General features: G+C 49.6%; 1 protein-coding gene across 6 annotated transcripts in view; it reads left to right on the forward strand.

Annotated features, from left to right (window-relative positions):
• The window catches only part of ARID3C (AT-rich interaction domain 3C), a 395,250-nt gene that overhangs the window by 194,762 nt on the left and 177,666 nt on the right, over positions 1 to 22,822 (forward strand). The gene's annotated exons all lie outside the window — the stretch shown is intronic.

Raw genomic sequence — 22,822 nt, forward strand, 5'->3', positions numbered from 1 at the left:
TAGGGCTAGGCACCACCAGGGGGATGGTTAAGGTTAGGCACCACCAAGGGGGTGGTTAGGGTTGGGCACCACCAGGGAGGTTGGGGTTAGGGATAGGTACATAGAGGGTTCTTGTGTGTTAACGCTAAATAACGATAAGGCTTTAACGCTAAATAACGATAAGGCTTTAACGTTAAATAGCGATAAGCGACAAACGGATTAGCGGCAACACCGTGCGCCATTATTCACAGGTGCCATTTTCAGATGGATCCATATTTAGCATTGCGGTGCGATGAGCGCTGTTATACCGCCGGTTAGCAGTGTGAAACCAGCCACAGTGTTAGATATTCTCCTAGCCCTGTGCAGCCCTCGGTGGTGGAGCTTGTATCTATCTATGCAGAAGCTCCTAGGTTAGCTCATGTCACATAAATCACTTATTAGGAACCTCTACACCAGCCACTGTCTGCAGCACAGACTTCCCTAACTGGAGGCTGCAATAGCGCAAGACAGCTCAGTCTGTGCCACGCCCACAGGAACCAAGTAACATCAGTTTTGCTTATCTCGGAGCTGTAAGCTAAGTACACAAATATAATAATTGTGGGGATCAGGTAATGAGCCCTTGGGCTACAGCTCAGGAACCGATCCTGTACAGACATAGCCTTCAGGCTAGCTATGCGTTCTGTTGCTATGGAGGGGGAGGAGGGATGATGCTTGGCTAACGACAGAGCAGGGGGAGCGGAAATAACATTGCGATTGGTCCTGCTCGGGCATACGGGGTGGTTAAGGATCCAGCAAGACAGATCCTTGATGCCTGAGTGGCATTGATCGTTGGCCGCTGTACATACAGAACATAAGTTTGTCAGGTTTGAACGATGCTGTACACATGCAAACGATCAGATCATTCAAAAGACCCGAGAAATGATTTTGTAGTCCATTTACTTCCTTCTTTTTCACGCATGCGCTGTCCACACGGGAGTTTAGAAACATCTGGCAATCTCATACACACCTCACTTAACAAACGTTTGTCAGCAGACCGTATCCACCGGGACGGATTTGAAAGCGTGAGAGACAAATATCTCTGATTGTTCGTTTTTCAAAGGCTTTTATCTCGTGTGTGTGCAAAGCTTACTTTTCCCTTCATTTAAACTTACAATCTCACTTGTTCTAACACACTGACCCACTTTGGAACACTCTCGTCCATAAATAAAGGAGTGAGCAGAACGTTTTGAACTCTTGCTGTACCGTCCTTCCATGGTCTGGTGTCAGGACTTGCCTAACCTTTTAGTGTGCCAGGACAGGAGCACTGTCATCAGGACTGCTATTATCACGCAGTTATCACAATGCCACACTCTCACTGTTTCCTCTGAACTGGTGTCTGTCCCTCTATCAGGCAATACTGAGGGGGGCTGACCGGCCAAGTGTTCATCAGAAATACCTTACTTTATTCCTGGAAATGTAAAGAGGCCCTGTAGTGACATATAGCAGAATGCAGTAAAGAGGCCCTATAGTGACATATAGCAGAATGCAGTAAAGAGGCCCTGTAGCGACATATAGTAGAATGCAGTAAAGAGGCCTTGTAGTGACATATAGCAGAATACAGTAAAGAGGCCCTGTAGCGACATATAGTAGAATGCAGTAAAGAGGTCCTGTAGTGACATATAGCAGAATGCAGTAAAGAGGCCCTGTAGTGACATATAGCAGAATGCAGTAAAGAGGCCCTGTAGTGACATACAGTAGAATGCAGTAAAGATGCCCTGTAGTGACATATAGCAGAGTTCAGTAAAGAGGCCCTGTAGTGACATATAGCAGAGTTCAGTAAAGAGGCCCTGTAGTGACATATAGCAGGATGCAGTAAAGAGGCCCTGTAGTGACATACAGCAGAATGCAGTAAAGAGGCCCTGTAGTGACATATAGTAGAATGCAGTAAAGAGGCCCTGTAGTGACATATAGTAGAATTCAGTAAAGAGACCCTGTAGTGACATACAGTAGAATGCAGTAAAGAGGCCCTGTAGTGACATATAGTAGAATGCAGTAAAGAGGCCCTGTAGTGACATATAGTAGAATTCAGTAAAGAGGCCCTGTAGTGACATATAGTAGAATGCAGTAATAAGACCCTGTATTGACATATAGTAGAATGCAGTAAAGAGGCCCTGTAGTGACATATAGCAGAATGCAGTAAAGAGGCCCTGTAGTGACATATAGTAGAATGCAGTAAAGAGGCCCTGTAGTGACATATAGTAGAATGCAGTAAAGAGCCCTGTAGTGACATATAGTAGAATTCAGTAAAGAGGCCCTGTAGTGACATATAGTAGAATTCAGTAAAGAGGCCCTGTAGTGACATATAGCAGAATGCAGTAAATTATCCAGGATATGCACTTTGACGGTAATTTTCCTGGTTTGAGCATCACTTCCTATATCTAGCGCAAGTGCAGCAGTGTGTACAGGCCCTTACTCTGTTTTGCTGCAGGGTAATGCTACACCAGTGAATGTCTATTGGGCATTTCATACCTGGCGCGGTGTATTGTGATCTGCCGGAAGTGCATAATTCACCGCAAATGCAACATCGCACTGGTGGGCAACATGCGTGCCAGCGAGCGGGGAACTGGAATTCATGTAAGTCTACGGGGACGCAGGTTTTTTTTTCTATTTTTGGGCGTTCGCGTTGTGGTGCGCGGGAGCGTATTTTTTCAATACACTTCCTGCACAATTAGATTTTCGTCCACAGGAAGTGGGCGCTAGAGAGCTTCTCTTCATGCTTGGCTTGCAGCCAGAAGCGAGATTACCGCGCACTTCTGTAGTAATTCCCGATGGCTATATTTAGCATTTTGGTGCGATGAGCACTGTTATACCGCCGGTTAGCAGTGTGAAACCAGCCGCAGGGTTAGATATTCTCCTAGCCCTGTGCAGCCCTGGGAGGCTGAGCTTGTATCTATCTATGCAGAAGCTCCTAGGTTAGCTCATGTCACATTGACGGTCATTTCCCTGGTTTGAGCATCACTTCCTATATCCATATATTGTTGTACATTGGTATGTAGCCCCCCCCCCCCTCCCCCAGTAATGCTTAGCCTAGGCTGTTTATTATGCAGAATTCTCCCCCCATGAGCATTGTGGAACACCAGCTATATTTTCTATTATTGGTATGTAGATGTAATACAGATGTATTAATAATCAATCAGCAGCCAGAGGTTTTCCAATCCACCATGGAAGAGTATGTCAAAGATAAGAGATTATGCTTTTGGTGACAATGCCCCATTGCCTTGCATTGCCGGTGCGTTAGCCTGCGGGGGTAACACAGGGTAACACATTGCAGGTTTACAATGCAAGTGTGAAAGGGTCTGCAAGAACAGAACTCCCTTCAGCAGTCTTCACTGCTCACCTTTGTGAAAATGTGAGGACTCACGGTGCATTTTTTTTTTTTTGTACAACACCCCACCGCCAGGCAATGAAACGCGATGTTACGACGCAACAGAAGTGACGTTTTCGCCACATCCCTGTTGCATCCATAATTACGTTACCACGCGTCTTCTGCAGCGATCTGCGGCGGCCCAGATGTCATGTTAGTCTATGGCGACACGGAGATATTTAAACAATTACCAACGCAGCGCGCATTCGCGAAATCGTATTTTTACAATACGCTTCTGTACACTTCCGCATACCCCGAAGCAGGAAGTGTCTGCAAGCGCATGTCACTTCCTGCTTGGCTGGTGGCCACACAGGGGGCACTGCGTACTAACATGGTGTTCCCTGAAGGCCTGTTTCTGGCGGAGTGATGTTGTGCGGTGGCGCACTGTATCGCTAATGCTGGTTTACAGTGTGATACCAGCCTGAGGAAACCGGAATCTGCTCACATCAAGAAAACATACTTCCTAAACCCTCCCAAACACGCTAGACTGTGACCATGGCAGCCATCGGCTCTAGGATCAAGTGCGATGCGGCAAAACCATCGATCTCTCCAATCAGAATCTGATCAGAGAGGGATTGACGCCTTCCACACACACCACATCGATCTACAACATTACAGAATTTGATTGAACCCCATTATTGCAGTGTTTGATGCAATGTAACGCTATGACCCATCCGACCACCTTTCCTGCCCCCTCATGATCAATGCAAATCTTTGTAAACGCCAGATTCTCGTCCAATGTGGATTACAGGTTTAGGTGCACAACACCAGAGCTGAGAGTTGGGTTGAGTTAAAGAGGCCCAGTAGTGTCATGTAGTAGAATGCAGTAAATTATTCAGGATACCCACCTTTAAGCTAAATATCCTGGTTTCAGCATCAGAAACACTTCCTATACGGTAGCTATATTTTGCTGTACGTTGGTATGTAGCTCCGCCCTCCCAGTGATATCACGGCCTAGGCTGTTAAGATATGCAGATTTCTGCCCACCAAAGCATTCTGAGAGACTGGAGATCTTTTTTTGCTGGCTTTAGAACTGCTAGTAAATGAGCCTTCCGCATTATGTTATTTTGACTACAGAAAAGAGCACGTGTTTAGCACATGTTATATGTGAGTTTGCAGTGTGGTTGTCAGGTGGTCTGCTGGCTGTGGAGGGGGACAAATGGGCATCAGGGCCCTCAGGACTGGAGCAGACCTGTGACCTGTGCTGAAAGCTGGAGGTGACACCAGGCAGACACATCAGAAACCATAAACACTGTGTGACTTCCTCTTCCTGGGAGACAATGGCCACCAGCTATCAGCCTGCAGAACAGCTGCTCCCCCTGCTCCTCCTGCTGCTGCTCTTTGATGAGGAGTTGTAGGTGGGCAACATCTGTCTACACTTGTGTGAGGCCTTCCAGCTGCCTGCAGACCCTTCATCTGAGAGCAGACACTTCCAGAGACAGCGGAGTGTCTGACAACTGCTTCATACTCAAATCCCATGCCAGACAGTGGAAATGGGCCTGAATTCAGCACATTGTGTATATTACACATGCTGGAAGATTTATGATACCATCAACATGTATATCTGATACAGCACAAAGTCCAGCGTCCCTCCTTAACCCTTTCCATACCAGCAGTCTCTGTCCCCTTAAAGAGAACCTAAATTGGGAAGGATATGGATTTTTCCTTTTAAAATAATACCAGTTGCCTGACTCTCCTGCTGATCCTGTGTCTCTCTGATAGTTTCAGCCACAGCCCCTGAACAAGCATGCAGATCAGGTGCTCTGACTGAAGTCAGACTGGATTAGCTGCATGCTTGTTTCAGGTGTGTGATTCAGCCACTACTACAGCCAAAGAGATCAGTAGGACTGCCAGGCAACTGGTATTGTTTAAAAGGAAGCATCCATATCCCTCTCAGTTAAGGTTCCCATTAAGGACCAGAGACTGCTGGTTTGAAAAACCGACGTCACACCACACATGTCAATATCGTGTAGTAGAGGTATGGTAGTCTAGGACCAATTTAGGGGGAGGCCAATTAACCTATGTTTTTGGGATGTGGGAGAAAACCCACGCAGATATGGGGAGAATATACAAACTCTGTGCTGATGGTGCCTTGACTGGGATTGAACTGGGGACCCAAGCGCTGCAAGGCAGGAGCACTAACCACTACGCCACCGTGCTGGTCAGCACACTGTTAAACTGTCAAATCGCCCACTTGAGCCATAGAGAAACATGGACATTACCTTGCACATCCATTGTCCTTGACAGCAACTGATATACAGTATTTCAGTTCTGACAAAATCTTGTCAGAACTGGAAGGAATTGTTGTAAGGAGAAAATGGTGAGCTTCTGAGAGGAAGTGACGGCGAGGTAAGTATGTAATTATTATTTGCAGGTACATGTGTTTATTTTAAATAATTGTACTCGGTTCAGGTTCGCATTTCCTGCAGCCTCACCGTGCAGCGGCCGGACACTCCCCCCATAATGGAGGCTACTCTCACTGTATTAGTGGACAGGGGCTCCTCCTGGCCGTCCATTTATTGATTCATTGATCAGCCTATCCTGACAGATGTGCTGCACCTTCTGCTAGCCCCCCTGTGGATTATCTAGATGGTCTCTCCCTGCTCAGCGGCTAATGGGCACAGGCCAATCTACTAACCTGATTACAGCTAACCTAATCCGTTCAAGGAGGGCTGTGGTCAATCGGTTTCCAATCCATAGGATTATTATTACAGCCATCTCATTTACATATTATACACTCGCATCATGCTAATGTCATGTTATTATTATTATCAGTAGTAATAGTCTCTATCCCTGCAGACAATCTATCTGCATGGTGCAGGTTCTCTTCCATCACCTATTGAAGCTCCTATTCTCTGCATTTCCACATACAAAGCTGGGGGAAGCTTTCTATGGCTGAAGTCAGCTGAACATTGGATTCTGCTGCCTTATCTTCTGCCAAATCACACTGCTGTTTCCTAGATACGGGAGCTGCCTGATGGGTATGAACAGAAAGGATTGGCGCTCTGTAATGCTGGGCATGCACTGATAGATTTTGCCGCTCAATCGTTTTCCACTCTCGATTCTGCAGGCGATTCTCTTATCTTCCGCTCGTTTTTCTTATCTTTTCCCATTGTCCCGCCTGCAGAATCGAGCGCGGAAACGATTGGGTGGGAGATCGGACATGTTGGAAATTATCTATCGAGCCATCTAAATGGCTCAGAATCGAGCCGTGTATTCCCAGGATAATGCTAGGCACACACCATACAACCTTATGTTAGAGAGATGGTTCGATAATTTCCGTCATGTCCGATATTATTTTCGATTGCTTATCTGGTCAATTTCTCATAGAAGTAAATGGAAATTGATAAGAAAAGATCAGTGAATCGAGCAGAAAAATCAATCGAACGGACAATGGACCAAAAAAACACATTGTGTGTACCGAGCATAAAGCTGTAATCTGAGGGAGAAAGGCTTCTCTCTGCTTTATCTGATGTCGGAAGACTCAGGCCGGTTTCACACCAGCAACTGGTGTTTTGATTGCGGTGTGATCGGATCATCGCATCGCAATGCTAAAAAGAAGCTTTATAGACACCTACGTGGATGCGCGGTAACGCAATTCTAGCCAGCGAACTAAACTTTAAGTGAAACTCTCCAGCGCTCACTTCCTGTGGCCAAAATAGGAAATGCAAGGAAGTGAAAAAAAAACGCTTCCGCGCATGCCCAATGCAAATGCTAGACAGTTTAAAATGCGTGCAATGCCATTGACTTGCATGAGTTCTGGTCGATGCACGTCACTGCGAATGTTGACCCATAATGCGCTGTTGCGTTTGCGTTATATGGGATGCTTGAAATGTCCCATAGACTGTAAATTGCTTTACTGTTACCCTGCTGTAAAAGCGGGTAAGGGCCTCTACATACTAAAAATTGCAAACGATGCAATTTTCCATCAAATTTTGACTTGCGATTTTTGTGTGCTTGCGATTTTGCTGAGGTTTCTTTTAATAATCCAAACATTTGTATAGCGCTTTTCTCCTGTTGGACTCAAAGCGCTCAAGAGCTGCAGCGACTAAGGACGCTCTCAAGAGGCCACCCTGCAGTGTTAGGGAGTCTTGCCGTGAACTCCTTACTGACACTAGCCAGGATTCAAACGTTGGTCTCCCATGTCAAATGTACTGGCCCTTAACCAGTACACTATCCAACCACTTTTCCTGATTGTTTACCTAAAAAAACGCAATGAAAATCGCATGCATTGTGTTTTTTCATGCGTTTTTTCAACCGCAGCGCTTAAAAAGCGCAGCAGTCACTGCAATTGCATTTTTCTAAAAACGCATTGCACTAGTGTACAGATCATCACGATTTTCAGGATTTTTCAAAACACCTTGCGATTTTAAAAACGCAGCAGTATGTACAGGCCCAAATGCAATTCAATGAAAACACACTAGTGTGAAAGGGGCCTCACAGGAATCACTGAGGCGCTACACCTGCTATTGCCAAAATTCTGTTTTGTCCCCACTTTTATTGCCTGATGAAGCGGGCTGGGCCTGCGAAACGCGTTGCACTGTTTTTGGGGTACCGTATAATAAATGTATTGATTTATATGAAGACAGGATCTTGTGTCTGCTTTTGGGAGGCAAGCCCACCACTTCCTCCAAGCAATTTTTAAAAATTTTATTGACTTTTATCCTGCTGGCGCCTCTGTTCTGCATACAAATACTCACAGGAATTATGCTGACAGAGATACGGAGGAGTGCTGTCAGCGTGACAGCAGGGCGAGTGTCTGCAGCGTCGTGATATCGGCGCGGACTAAGGCAATGGTGGGTGTGCGGAATGCAGAAGCTGAAAACTACGCCCTGGCAGGCTCAGACGGACATAAACAGGGTGTAGGTTTCAACTACAGCCGTCCAGTTAATTAGTTTTCACCATTCCTCTGCTCTGTTTCCTCCCTTCTGATACAAGATACTGTGTCTGACCTACAAATCTGTCCACAAAACCTGTCCAACCTACATTTCCGATCTTACTCAGAGGTACACACCTAGCCGCTCACTCCGCTCCTCCAATGAACTTTGCCTGACCGCCCCCCGCATCACCCAGTCCCATGCACGCCTCCAGGACTTCTCAAGAGCTGATCCAACACTATGGAACTCCCTACCTCCACCCATTAGGGTAGCCCCCTCCTTCAACATCTTCAAGAAGGCCCTCAAAACTCACCTTTTCACTCTGGCTTACTACCCCTCACAAGTGCTCTAAACACACAGCTGAACTCTGGGCCCCTACCTTTAGTATCCCTACCTCTCCCTCTAGATTGTAAGCCTTTGGGCAGGGTCCTCCTCCTTGTGTGCCCTACCTGATCATGCACCTCCATTACTGTGAACCCATGCTATGCATTTGAGTGAACCTAACTTGCCTAATCTCCATGATCCATCCAGTGACTAAGCATTACCTTGTACTCATACTGTGCTGTGTGATCTCCATGCTCCATCCAGTGACTGAGCATTACCTTGTACTCATACTGTGCTGTGTGATCTCCATGCTCCATCCAGTGACTAAGCATTACCTTGTACTCATACTGTGCTGTGTGATCTCCATGCTCCATCCAGTGACTAAGCATTACCTTGTACTCATACTGTGCTGTGTGATCTCCATGCTCCCATCCAGTGACTAAGCATTACCTTGTACTCATACTGTGCTGTGTGATCTCCATGCTCCATCCAGTGACTAAGCATTACCTTGTACTCATACTGTGCTGTGTGATCTCCATGCTCCCCTCCAGTGACTGAGCATTACCTTGTACTCATACTGTGCTGTGTGATCTCCATGCTCCATCCAGTGACTGACTAAGCATTACCTTGTACTCATACTGTGCTGTGTGATCTCCATGCCCCCCTCCAGTGACTGAGCATTACCTTGTACTCATACTGTGCTGTGTGATCTCCATGCTCCATCCAGTGACTAAGCATTACCTTGTACTCATACTGTGCTGTGTGATCTCCATGCTCCCCTCCAGTGACTAAGCATTACCTTGTACTCATACTGTGCTGTGTGATCTCCATGCTCCATCCAGTGACTAAGCATTACCTTGTACTCATACTGTGCTGTGTGATCTCCATGCTCCCCTCCAGTGACTAAGCATTACCTTGTACTCATACTGTGCTGTGTGATCTCCATGCTCCATCCAGTGATTAAGCATTACCTTGTACTCATACTGTGCTGTGTGATCTCCATGCTCCATCCAGTGACTAAGCATTACCTTGTACTCATACTGTGCTGTGTGATCTCCATGCTCCATCCAGTGACTAAGCATTACCTTGTACTCATACTGTGCTGTGTGATCTCCATGCTCCCCTCCAGTGACTAAGCATTACCTGGTACTCATACTGTGCTGTGTGATCTGGTCTTTCTTGTATTCCTGTATTGTCATATTGCTGTATGTCACCCCTAAATATTGTCTGTGACCTAAACTAATGTCCAGCGCTGCGTAATATGTTGGCGCTTTGTAAATACAACAAATAAATAAATAAAAGAAATAATTCTGTAACCTTCTGAATGGCTGGTTGTGACTGACAGCTCCGGACTGGAGACACCGAACATCTTGCATGTTCAAATCTTTGTTAATTGACATTTATTGAGGGATTTATCTTTCAAGTCACTAGTGTCATGTCACAGAATGTTGGGTAAAATCAGCTGTTCTCGGCTTTACCGCATGTAATAATGCTTTGTGAATTGAAGCCATAGTGATCTATGTACACTGAGGGTCCTATCTCCGGGTATATCCCATATAGCACAGCCATAGTGATCTGTGCACACTGAGGGTCCTATCTCCTGGTATATCCCATATAGCACAGCCATAGTGATCTGTGCACACTGAGGGTCCTATCTCCGGGTATATCCCGTATAGCACAGCCATAGTGATCTGTGTGCTTTGAGGGTCCTATCTCCGGGTATATCCCGTATAGCACAGCCATAGTGATCTATGTACACTGAAGGTCCTATCTCATGGTATATCCCTTATAGCACAGCCATAGTGATCTGTGTACACTGAAGGTCCTATCTCATGGTATATCCCTTATAGCACAGCTATAGTGACCTGTGTGCACTGAGGGTCCTATCTCCGGGTATATCCCGTATAGCACAGCCATAGTGATCTGTGCACACTGAGCGTCCTATCTTATGGTATATCCCGTATAGCACAGCCATAGTGATCTGTGTGCACTGAGGGTCCTATCTCCGGGTATATCCCGTATAGCACAGCCATAGTGATCTATGTACACTGAGGGTCCTATCTCCTGGTATATCCCGTATAGCACAGCCATAGTGATCTGTGCACACTGAGCGTCCTATCTTATGGTATATCTCGTATAGCACAGCCATAGTGATCTGTGTACACTGAGCTTCCTATCTCCTGGTATATCCCGTATAGCACAGCCATAGTGATCTGTGCACACTGAGGGTCCTATCTTATGGTATATCTCGTATAGCACAGCCATAGTGACCTGTGTGCACTGAGCTTCCTATCTCCTGGTATATCCCGTATAGCACAGCCATAGTGATCTGTGTGCACTGAGGGTCCTATCTCCGGGTATATCCCGTATAGCACAGCCATAGTGATCTGTGTGCACTGAGGGTCCTATCTCCTGGTATATCCCGTATAGCACAGCCATAGTGATCTATGTACACTGAGGGTCCTATCTCCTGGTATATCCCTTATAGCACAGCCATAGTGACCTGTGTGCACTGAGCTTCCTATCTCCGGGTATATCCCGTATAGCACAGCCATAGTGATCTGTGTACACTGAGGGTCCTATCTCCTGGTATATCCCTTATAGCACAGCCATAGTGATCTGTGTACACTGAGGGTCCTATCTCCTGGTACATCCCTTATAGCACAGCCATAGTGATCTGTGTACACTGAGGGTCCTATCTCCTGGTATATCCCGTATAGCACAGCCATAGTGATCTGTGTACACTGAGCGTCCTATCTCCTGGTATATCTCTTATAGCACAGCCATAGTGATCTGTGTGCACTGAGGGTCCTATCTCCGGGTATATCCCGTATAGCACAGCCATAGTGATCTGTGTACACTGAGGGTCCTATCTCCTGGTATATCCCATATAGCACAGCCATAGTGATCTGTGTGCTTTGAGGGTCCTATCTCCGGGTATATCCCGTATAGCACAGCCATAGTGATCTATGTACACTGAAGGTCCTATCTCATGGTATATCCCTTATAGCACAGCCATAGTGATCTGTGTACACTGAGGGTCCTATCTCATGGTATATCTCGTATAGCACAGCCATAGGCCCTGATACTCTATATTCCTCTTTATTACATACAGGAGCAGCTGCCTCCTCCTGCCCCCAATCAGCTGCTATAACGGGAAAGGCTTATAAAGGTGATTGATAGCAGGATCCTTTCTATCTATAGCCACCTAATGTAAATACCAGGCCGGCCATTGTTAATGCACACATTATGGATTTTATCCACTTGCTGGTTTGCTGAGAGCTGGGAGACAGTACAGCCTGTATGGCTGCCTTCGCTAACACACCACTTACTGTAACTTGTAAAAGGTGTTACTTACAGCCGGGGGTGTGAAAGGTTTGCACCGCCACGCTCAATCACTGAGCGTCACCGAGGGGGCTAATGCCACTTCTCTATACAACAACTAGATCAATACAATACACAGAATTACCATTCAAGCCATCTGATTAAAAATGAGCTATCCCATTCACTCTGCAGCCCTCTGCAAGACGCATCAAAAACAGACATTTCCCAGAATTCCTGTCCCCTGCTCATGTAATAAACCACCTGCTTTTCCCACTTTTGAGGCGGGACCCCTCTAATGACAGTACGCTAGAGTAATTTCCGGTGACAGCAATCTAATATGTATGAATACACACATAATTTGATAAATATCATTTTTATCCATCACCCATGATCCTCGCCTGTTCTCCCCCTGTATCAGCACTCTGGTGGCTGCTGCCTGTTATTCTGACATAAATTAGGGAGCCACCAAACAATACCTTGATGGGGGTTCTGCACTACACTCCCCCCCATACTGACCTCATGGTGGTCATAGCACAATACTGCCTACAACCCCTGCAATCCTGGGGGGCTTTGCCTCTTCCCACCCATATGCAGAATAGTGGAGGGAGTGGTGTATTATCTACCTGCACCAGCGCTGCTGGCGTAACAATAACTCCTGCAACCTCCACCATTGTAGAGGGGCCCGGGGGCTAAGGAGGCTTGCTGTATAGTTACCTGCTCCTAGTGGCAAGACAGGTCCTCTTTACTCTTCTTCAGTGTGGCTCATTGTCGCACCATGCAGCCTATCACCATGCGGCTCTTGATGATATACACGCCTAATGGTTGGGAGGGAAGCAACAACACCTGACACTGCGACTTTTGGGGAGATGGGGGGGTTGGTGGAATTGAAGGGTGGGGGCCCCTGAGGACTGTAGTTACGCCCCCTGTCTGGGGCCCCTCCATGCATCACAGACGGGTACAGTGGGGAGGAGTTTGAGGAGGATCCCAGGGGCCTTATGGATATTTTGCAGGTGGGCCCCTAGGTGGTTGTTACAGCCTTGATGGCCATCATGATCTTCTCCCATAACTGTGCGGCCATCTTGAATTCCCTCGCCCATAACGAGTGTGGCCACCACAACACCTGATCTGGGGTTATATTGTAGCAGAGAGCGGGGGATAAAAGATTGGGGCCCACCTGTGACTTCTTGTTCCCCCAGTAGTGACAGCTCTCCCCAGCCACCTACATAGCTCCCGCTGCAGGCCATGGCTGTGTGACATTCATGTAGGAACATATGACCATCTCCATCCATTGTCACATGACCATCTCTATCCGTTGTCACATGACCATCTCCATCCATTGTCACATGACCATCTCCATCCATTGTCACATGACCATCTCCATCCGTTGTCACATGACCATCTCCATCCGTTGTCACATGACCGTCTCCATCCGTTGTCACATGACCATCTCTATCCGTTGTCACATGACCATCTCCATCCATTGTCACATGACCATCACATGACCGTCTCCATCCGTTGTCACATGACCATCTCCATCCGTTGTCACATGACCATCTCCATCCGTTCTTACATAACCATCTCCATCCGTTGTCACATGACCATCACATGACAATCTCCATCAGTTGTCAAAGCATAGCAAGAGTCATTGTTACACCGGCAGCTGACGCTGCCACCCATCATTATCTGTAAGAAACACTGAGACATGGCCGTGGTTTATAATAAAAACAGGCAGGCTGAAGTCATGTCAGCAGGATTTGTCATATGGAACAGACATGGCTTTACCTGCCTTTCTCTTGCTTACTGTGTGGTCTATGAAGGCTGGCTCTTTAATTATTTCCTCTGTGAAATCTTTTATAGCGGTGGCTTGGCACGTGGCCGCTGCTGGCAGATGATAGACATTCCCTAGAAAGTCAGCAGCCTGGTGCGGTGCCAGCACAGAGTGTAACATTGCTGCTCTAGATAAGGCTCATCTGGTGTCTGATGCCCAGAGGCAGGGGGAGCTGCCAGGACTGCGATTCTATGAGAGCTCAGCTCTGCCAGACAGAAACCGGACCGAACTCATCCGGAGTCTGATGCCAAGAGGCAGGGGGAGCTGCCAGGACTGCGATTCTACGGGAGCTCAGCTCTGTCAGACAGAAACACGACTGAACTCATCTGGTGTCTGATGCCAAGAGGCAGGGGGAGCTGCCAGACAGAAACAGGACCGAACACATCCGGTGTCTGATGCCAAGAGGCAGGGGGAGCTGCCAGGACTGCGATTCTTCGAGAGTTCAGCTCTGCCAGACAGAAACCGGACCGAACTCATCCGGTGTCTGATGCCAAGAGGCAGGGTGAGCTGCCAGGACTGCGATTCTACGAGAGCTCAGCTCTGCCAGACAGAAACACGACCAAACTCATCCAATGTCTGATGCCAAGAGGCAGGGTGAGCTGCCAGGACTGCGATTCTTCGAGAGCTCAGCTCTGCCAGACAGAAGAGCGACCAAACTCATCCGGTGTCTGATGCCAAGAGGCAGGGAGAGCGGCCAGGACTGCGATTCTATGAGAGCTCAGCTCTGCCAGACAGAAACACGACTGAACTCATCTGGTGTCTGATGCCAAGAGGCAGGGTGAGCAGCCAGGACTGCGATTCTATGAGAGCTCAGCTCTGCCAGACAGAAGAGCGACCAAACTCATCCGGTGTCTGATGCCAAGAGGCAGGGGGAGCGGCCAGGACTGCGATTCTATGAGAGCTCAGCTCTGCCAGACAGAAGAGCGACCAAACTCATCCGGTGTCTGATGCCAAGAGGCAGGGGGAGCGGCCAGGACTGCGATTCTACGAGACCTCAGCTCTGTCAGACAGAAGAGCGACCAAACTCATCCGGTGTCTGATGCCAAGAGGCAGGGAGAGCGGCCAGGACTGCGATTCTATGAGAGCTCAGCTCTGCCAGACAGAAGAGCGACCAAACTCATCCGGTGTCTGATGCCAAGAGGCAGGGGGAGCGGCCAGGACTGCGATTCTATGAGAGCTCAGCTCTGCCAGACAGAAGAGCGACCAAACTCATCCGGTGTCTGATGCCAAGAGGCAGGGGGAGCGGCCAGGACTGCGATTCTACGAGACCTCAGCGCTGCCAGACAGAAGAGCGACCAAACTCATCTGGTGTCTGATGCCAAGAGGCAGGGAGAGCGGCCAGGACTGCGATTCTACGAGAGCTCAGCTCTGCCAGACAGAAGAGCGACCAAACTCATCCGGTGTCTGATGCCAAGAGGCAGGGGGAGCGGCCAGGACTGCGATTCTTCGAGAGCTCAGCTCTGCCAGACAGAAACACGACTGAACTCATCCAGTGTCTGATGCCAAGAGGGAGGGGGAGCTGCCAGGACTGCGATTCTACGAGAGCTCAGCTCTGCCAGACAGAAGAGCGACCAAACTCATCCGGTGTCTGATGCCAAGAGGCAGGGGGAGCGGCCAGGACTGCGATTCTACGAGAGCTCAGCTCTGCCAGACAGAAACAGGACTGAACTCTTCCGGTGTCTGATGCCAAGAGGCAGGGAGAGCGGCCAGGACTGCGATTCTACGAGAGCTCAGCTCTGCCAGACAGAAGAGTGACCAAACTCATCCGATGTCTGATGCCAAGAGGCAGGGTGAGCAGCCAGGACTGCGATTCTACGAGAGCTCAGCTCTGCCAGACAGAAGAGTGACCGAACTCATCCGATGTCTGATGCCAAGAGGCAGGGTGAGCTGTCGGGACTGCGATTCTACGAGAGCTCAGCTTTGCCAGACAGAAACACGACGGAACTCATCCGGTGTCTGATGCCAAGAGGCAGGGTGAGCTGCCAGGACTGCGATTCTACGGGAGCTCAGCTCTGCCAGACAGAAGCACCACTGAACTCATCCGGTATCTGATGCCAAGAGGCAGGGGGAGCTGTCGGGACTGCGATTCTACGAGAGCTCAGCTCTGCCAGACAGGCGACCGAACTCATCCGGTGTCTGATGCCAAGAGGGAGGGTGAGCTGCCAGGACTGAGATTGTACGAGAGCTCAGCTCTGCCAGACAGAAACACGACTGAACTCTTCCGGTGTCTGATGCCAAGAGGGAGGGGGAGCTGCCAGGACTGCGATTCTTCGAGAGCTCAGCTCTGCCAGACAGAAACACGACTGAACTCATCCGGTGTCTGATACCAAGAGGCAGGGGGAGCTGCCAGGACTGCGATTCTACGAGAGCTCAGCTCTGCCAGACAGAAACCGGACCGAACTCATCCGGTGTCTGATGCCAAGAGGCAGGGTGAGCTGCCAGGACTGCGATTCTACGAGAGCTCAGCTCTGCCAGACAGAAACACGACTGAACTCACCCTGTGTCTGATGCCAAGAGGCAGGGAGAGCTGCCAGGACTGCGATTCTACGAGAGCTCCGCTCTGCCAGACAGAAACACGACTGAACTCACCCTGTGTCTGATGCCAAGAGGGAGGGTGAGCTGCCAGGACTGCGATTCTACGGGAGCTCAGCTCTGCCAGACAGAAACACGACTGAACTCACCCTGTGTCTGATGCCAAGAGGCAGGGTGAGCTGCCAGGACTGCGATTCTACGGGAGCTCAGCTCTGCCAGACAGAAACACAACTGAACTTCTGCCTGTTACAGAACATGCAGCAGTTCACTAAGCAAAGTCACTGCCAAATGCTTAATATTGCTATTAGCGGTATTAGCGGTAATCGCCACAGTGTGAACGGGCCCTTCATGCATACAGGGTGCATTTATCTCTGTTTTCCTTCTGTCCTGTGCAAGAGTTCAGGTCCACTTTAAGGGTGGCACAGACAAGGATTGCAGCATGAGGCCCGGGTGGTCTGCGGGGAGGGTGTGGCTGGTAATAGAAGTGGACAAGACCACCTTAAAAACATCTGGCCAGGTACTTAAAGTACCCCTGAAATGAGAGGGACATGGAGGCTGCCATGTTTATTTCCTATCATGCATCAGTAATATTGTGAATCACACACCTGAAACCAGCATGCAGCTAATCTAGTCAGACTTCAGTCAGAACACCTTATGTGCATGCAGCATGCGCCGCACAGAGGCAGGTGACAGGAGATTCTTAGTCTTCTGCCTCCTATGTTAGAGGCCCGGAGGTCCAGCCTAAGCCCATCAGTGATAGGTGGAGGCCGATGTGTTTGAAGTTACACTTCATGCTAAAGCCCTGCGACTGTAAATAATCAGATTAGCGGGAGTGTCCTGCTGCTGCTGGCCGCTCTCTCACGTGCTGCACTACAGCTGCCCCGGCCGGCAGAGGGTTAAACTTTCCTGGGCCCATCTCGGCTATTAAAGCCTGCTCGCAGCTTCACGTTTAATGATCTGCAGGAATGAGGCAGAATTGCATTATCAGCGTTTATTAAGCAAGGGGCCCTATAAAATGATGTTAAATATTAAACGTGCAGGGAGGTTTATTTTCCGTGCGTGTAACTCTGGGGGATGGGGAGCAGAGTTCAGCGCACGCCTCCGACTCTCTGCAGTGCACCCAGCAGAGGCTCTGTGGGGAGGCAGATAAGGGGCATCAGGAGAGGCAGAGGCATCCTGGTGGGAGGGGGGCACATGGCAGAGGCTCTGTGGGGAGGCAGATCAGGGGCATCAGGACAGGCATAGGCATCCTGGGGGGAGGGGGGCACATGGCAGAGGCTCTGCGGTGAGGCAGATCAGAGGCATCAGGAGGGGCAGAGGCATCCTGGGGGGAGGGGGGCACATGGCAGAGGCTCTGCGGTGAGGCAGATCAGGGGCATCAGGAGGGGCAGAGGCATCCTGGGAGGAGGGGGGCACATGGCAGAGGCTTTGCGGTGAGGCAGATTAGGGGCATCAGAGGCATCCTGGGGAGAGGGGGGCACATGGCAGGGGGGGGCACATGACAGAGACCCTGCGGGGAGGGGTGCATGAGGGCTGCCAGGCAGATAGGAGGCAAAGATGACGGCGGCACCCAGCAGCTGTCGCTCTGCCGAGTGCCATGAGGTCTGCCAGGGATGTCGGAGGCAGAGATGTCCTGGGGGGAGGCCTGGTGACCTCTCTTCTGTGTCAGCCCGGCAATAGATCAGTACAGCCGGACACAGTTCCATTGACACCCAGTGTGGCAAACCGATCTGATCAGATTGTGATCGACTCCCTCCACACATAGCACATCCATAGTCATTCGATTTTTGCAAGGAATCTATTGAAAAGATAAGTTGAACCTAGCCATCGATTGACTTAACGGAAATGTTCTATTCTGTTTGATCCATAGTTATGAATTGATTTCAGGTCAAAATAATCTGCTGGGAATGGAACAGGAAAATTGCTGCATGTATGGCCACCTCAAGCACTCAGGCAGAGTTTGCTTTTAACCAGCAGTAACTCCTTGATTGGCCAATGTTAGATAAATCGCTTAGGGCCAAATCAGACTTGCTGTCGACGGCTGACAACATCTCGTTTAGCCGAATTCAAACCCTTTTTTCCTACCGAGGAGAGAAGCAGTTGGCATGGGTTCCCATTGTTCTGACATCTCGGGGTCATGGAGCCAAAAAAGCTAGAAGCTGCGTGCAATATCTTGCAAAAGTCAATTGACCGCAGCATTCGCGCAATTGATGGTAAATGATTTGTCTCAGTGCGGGATGCGGTGGATCCAACTGTTCCGACCTGGCCCTTAGAAAGCACTTGGACCACAGCCTCATAGCAGGACAGTTCTTGCAGCATAGACCTTCTGAGCTGCAGTATGTACTCTGCTCACACAGCTCTGTCCGTACCCCGCCCACACAGTCTGTCTCTGTGCCCCGCCCACACACAGTCTGTCTCTGTGCCCTGCACCCACGCAACCACACAGTGTCTCTGTGCCCCGCCCCACACAGTCTGTCTCTGTGCCACGCAACCACAGTGTCTCTGTGCCCCGCCCCCACACAGTCTGTCTCTGTGCCACGCAACCACACAGTCTGCCTATGTGCCCCTCCCACACACAGCCTGTCTCTTTGCCACGCCCCCCACACAGTCTGTCTCTGTACCCCACCCACACAGGATCTGTCTGTGTCCCGCCCCCACGCTGTCTTTCTCTGTGTCCTGCCCCACTCAGTTTGTCTCTGTGCTCTAGCCAACGCAATCTATCTCTGTGCCCGCCCACACACAGTCTGTCTCTGCCCCGCCCCCACACAGTCTGTCTTTGTGCCCCGCCCCCACGCAGTCTGTCTCTGTGCCCCGCCCCCACACAGTCTGTCTCTGTGCCCCGCCCCCACGCAGTCTGTCTCTGTGCCCTGACCCCACACAGTCTGTCTCTGTGCCCTGACCCCACACAGTCTGTCTCTGTGCCCCGCCTCCACACAGTCTGTCTCTGTGCCCTGCCCCCACACAGTCTGTCTCTGTGCCCTGCCCCCACACAGTCCGTCTCTGTGCCCTGCCCCCACACAGTCTGTCTCTGTGCCCCCACCCCCACGCAGTCTGTCTCTGTGCCCTGCACCCCACACAGTCTATCTCTGTGCCCTGCCCCCACACAGTCTGTCTCTGTGCCCCGCCCCCACACAGTCTGTCTCTGTGCCCACCCCCACACAGTCTGTCTCTGTGCCCCGCCCCCACACAGTCTGTCTCTGTGCCCACCCCCACACAGTCTGTCTCTGTGCCCCCACCCCCACACAGTCTGTCTCTGTGCCCACCCCCACACAGTCTGTCTCTGTGCCCCCACCCCCACGCATTCTGTCTCTGTGCCCCCCTACGCAGTCTGTCTCTGTGCCCTGCACCCACGCAGTCTGTCTCTGTGCCGCGCCCCCACGCAGTCTGTCTCTGTGCTGCGCCCCCACGCAGTCTGTCTCTGTGCCCCGCCCCCACGCAGTCTGTCTCTGCGGCTCCCCCTTTCCATAGGACAGTATGTGCTCCTCCCCCTCTCCCTTCTTCCATAGGACAGTATGTGCTCCTCCCCCTCTCCCTCCTTCCATAGGACAGCATGTGCTCCTCCCCCTCTCCCCCTTTCCATAGGACAGTATGTGCTCCTCCCCCTCTCCCTTCTTCCATAGGACAGTATGTGCTCCTCCCCCTCTCCCTCCTTCCATAGGACAGTATGTGCTCCTCCCCCTCTCCCTCCTTCCATAGGACAGTATGTGCTCCTCCCCCTCTCCCTCCTTCCATAGGACAGCATGTGCTCCTCCCCCTCTCCCCCTTTCCATAGGACAGTATGTGCTCCTCCCCCTCTCCCTTCTTCCATAGGACAGTATGTGCTCCTCCCCCTCTCCCTCCTTCCATAGGACAGTATGTGCTCCTCCCCCTCTCCCTCCTTCCATAGGACAGTATGTGCTGTAGTCCCAGTCCTTCCAGACTCCACCACCACTACAATCCTGGGAATGGTGTCACCCCCTCCCCTGGTGGAAGGGAGAGGTTACTGCGGAGCTGCTCTGGGAGCCCTGCTTACATTGCTGGGTAGCGTTTGCCTTTATATACATAGTTTGTGTGTGAAGTATGCTGGTATTACGATACCTCGCGGGATATTTTACTGCATCAGACGGCCATGGTCAGCCCTAAAACTCCAGATGTGCAGTCTTGTTATTATTTCCAATCATTCTTCATGTTCCGGGTTCATCATCTTCCCAAAAAACATTAACATGTTCCTGGCAGCCGGCAAGGCTATAATAGCACCCCCTAGCTACTGCAGTGTTTACCTCGCTCATTATATCATCTAACAATGCTAAAAGAAGCCTACGCTCTCCATAGTACAGTACATGCTGCTCCTCCCCTCTCCATAGTACAGTACATGCTGCTCCTCCCCTCTCCATAGTACAGTACATGCTGCTCCTCCCCTCTCCATAGTACAGTACATGCTGCTACTCCCCTCTCCATAGTACAGTACATGCTGCTCCTCCCCTCTCCATACAGTACATGCTGCTCCTCCCCTCTCCATAGTACAGTACATGCTGCTCCTCCCCTCTCCATACAGTACATGCTGCTCCTCCCCTCTCCATAGTACAGTACATGCTGCTCCTCCCCTCTCCATAGTACAGTACATGCTGCTCCTCAAACAACCTACCCCTCTGCCAGCGCACACCTTTTATAGGACAGTAGTGTACATCACCTCCCCATAATACAGTGTATATATATATCCTCTCCATACTCCATGGTGCAGTATAACATGCTGTAGCTCTTCCCCTCCCATCTATGCATAGTACAGTACATACTGCTCCTCCCATCTATGCATAGTACAGTACATACTGCTCCTCCCATCTATGCATAGTACCGTACATACTGCTCCTCCCATCTATGCATAGTACAGTACATACTGCTCCTCCCATCTATGCATAGTACAGTACATACTGCTCCTCCCATCTATGCATAGTACAGTACATACTGCTCCTCCCATCTATGCATAGTACAGTACATACTGCTCCTCCCATCTATGCATAGTAAAGTACATACTGCTCCTCCCATCTATGCATAGTACAGTACATACTGCTCCTCCCATCTATGCATAGTACAGTACATACTGCTCCTCCCATCTATGCATAGTACAGTACATACTGCTCCTCCCATCTATGCATAGTACAGTACATACTGCTCCTCCCATCTATGCATAGTACAGTACATACTGCTCCTCCCATCTATGCATAGTACAGTACATACTGCTCCTCCCATCTATGCATAGTACAGTACATACTGCTCCTCCCATCTATGCATAGTACAGTACATACTGCTCCTCCCATCTATGCATAGTACAGTACATACTGCTCCTCCCATCTATGCATAGTACAGTACATACTGCTCCTCCCATCTATGCATAGTACAGTACATGCTGCTCCTCCCATCTATGCATAGTACAGTACATGCTGCTCCTCCCATCTATGCATAGTACAGTACATGCTGCTCCTCCCATCTATGCATAGTACAGTACATGCTGCTCCTCCCATCTATGCATAGTACAGTACATGCTGCTCCTCCCATCTATGCATAATACAGTACATGCTGCTCCTCCCATCAATGCATAGTACAGTACATGCTGCTCCTCCCATCTATGCATAGTACAGTACATACTGCTCCTCCCATCTATGCATAGTACAGTACATACTGCTCCTCCCATCTATGCATAGTACAGTACATGCTGCTTTCTATGCATAGTACAGTACATGCTGCCCCTCCCATCTATGCATAGTACAGTACATGCTGCTCCTCCCATCCATGCATAGTACAGTACATGCTGCTCCTCCCATCTATGCATAGTACAGTACATACTGCTCCTCCCATCTATGCATAGTACAGTACATACTGCTCCTCCCATCCATGCATAGTACAGTACATACTGCTCCTCCCATCCATGCATAGTACAGTACATACTGCTCCTCCCATCTATGCATAGTACAGTACATACTGCTCCTCCCATCTATGCATAGTACAGTACATACTGCTCCTCCCATCCATGCATAGTACAGTACATGCTGCTCCTCCCATCCATGCATAGTACAGTACATACTGCTCCTCCCATCTATGCATAGTACAGTACATACTGCTCCTCCCATCTATGCATAGTACAGTACATACTGCTCCTCCCATCCATGCATAGTACAGTACATACTGCTCCTCCCATCCATGCATAGTACAGTACATACTGCTCCTCCCATCTATGCATAGTACAGTACATACTGCTCCTCCCATCTATGCATAGTACAGTACATACTGCTCCTCCCATCCATGCATAGTACAGTACATGCTGCTCCTCCCATCCATGCATAGTACAGTACATACTGCTCCTCCCATCTATGCATAGTACAGTACATACTGCTCCTCCCATCTATGCATAGTACAGTACATACTGCTCCTCCCATCTATGCATAGTACAGTACATACTGCTCCTCCCATCCATGCATAGTACAGTACATGCTGCTCCTCCCATCTATGCATAGTACAGTACATGCTGCTCCTCCCATCTATGCATAGTACAGTACATACTGCTCCTCCCATCTATGCATA

This window comes from Hyperolius riggenbachi, chromosome 1, assembly GCF_040937935.1.
Source record: "Hyperolius riggenbachi isolate aHypRig1 chromosome 1, aHypRig1.pri, whole genome shotgun sequence".
NCBI lineage: Eukaryota > Metazoa > Chordata > Amphibia > Anura > Hyperoliidae > Hyperolius > Hyperolius riggenbachi.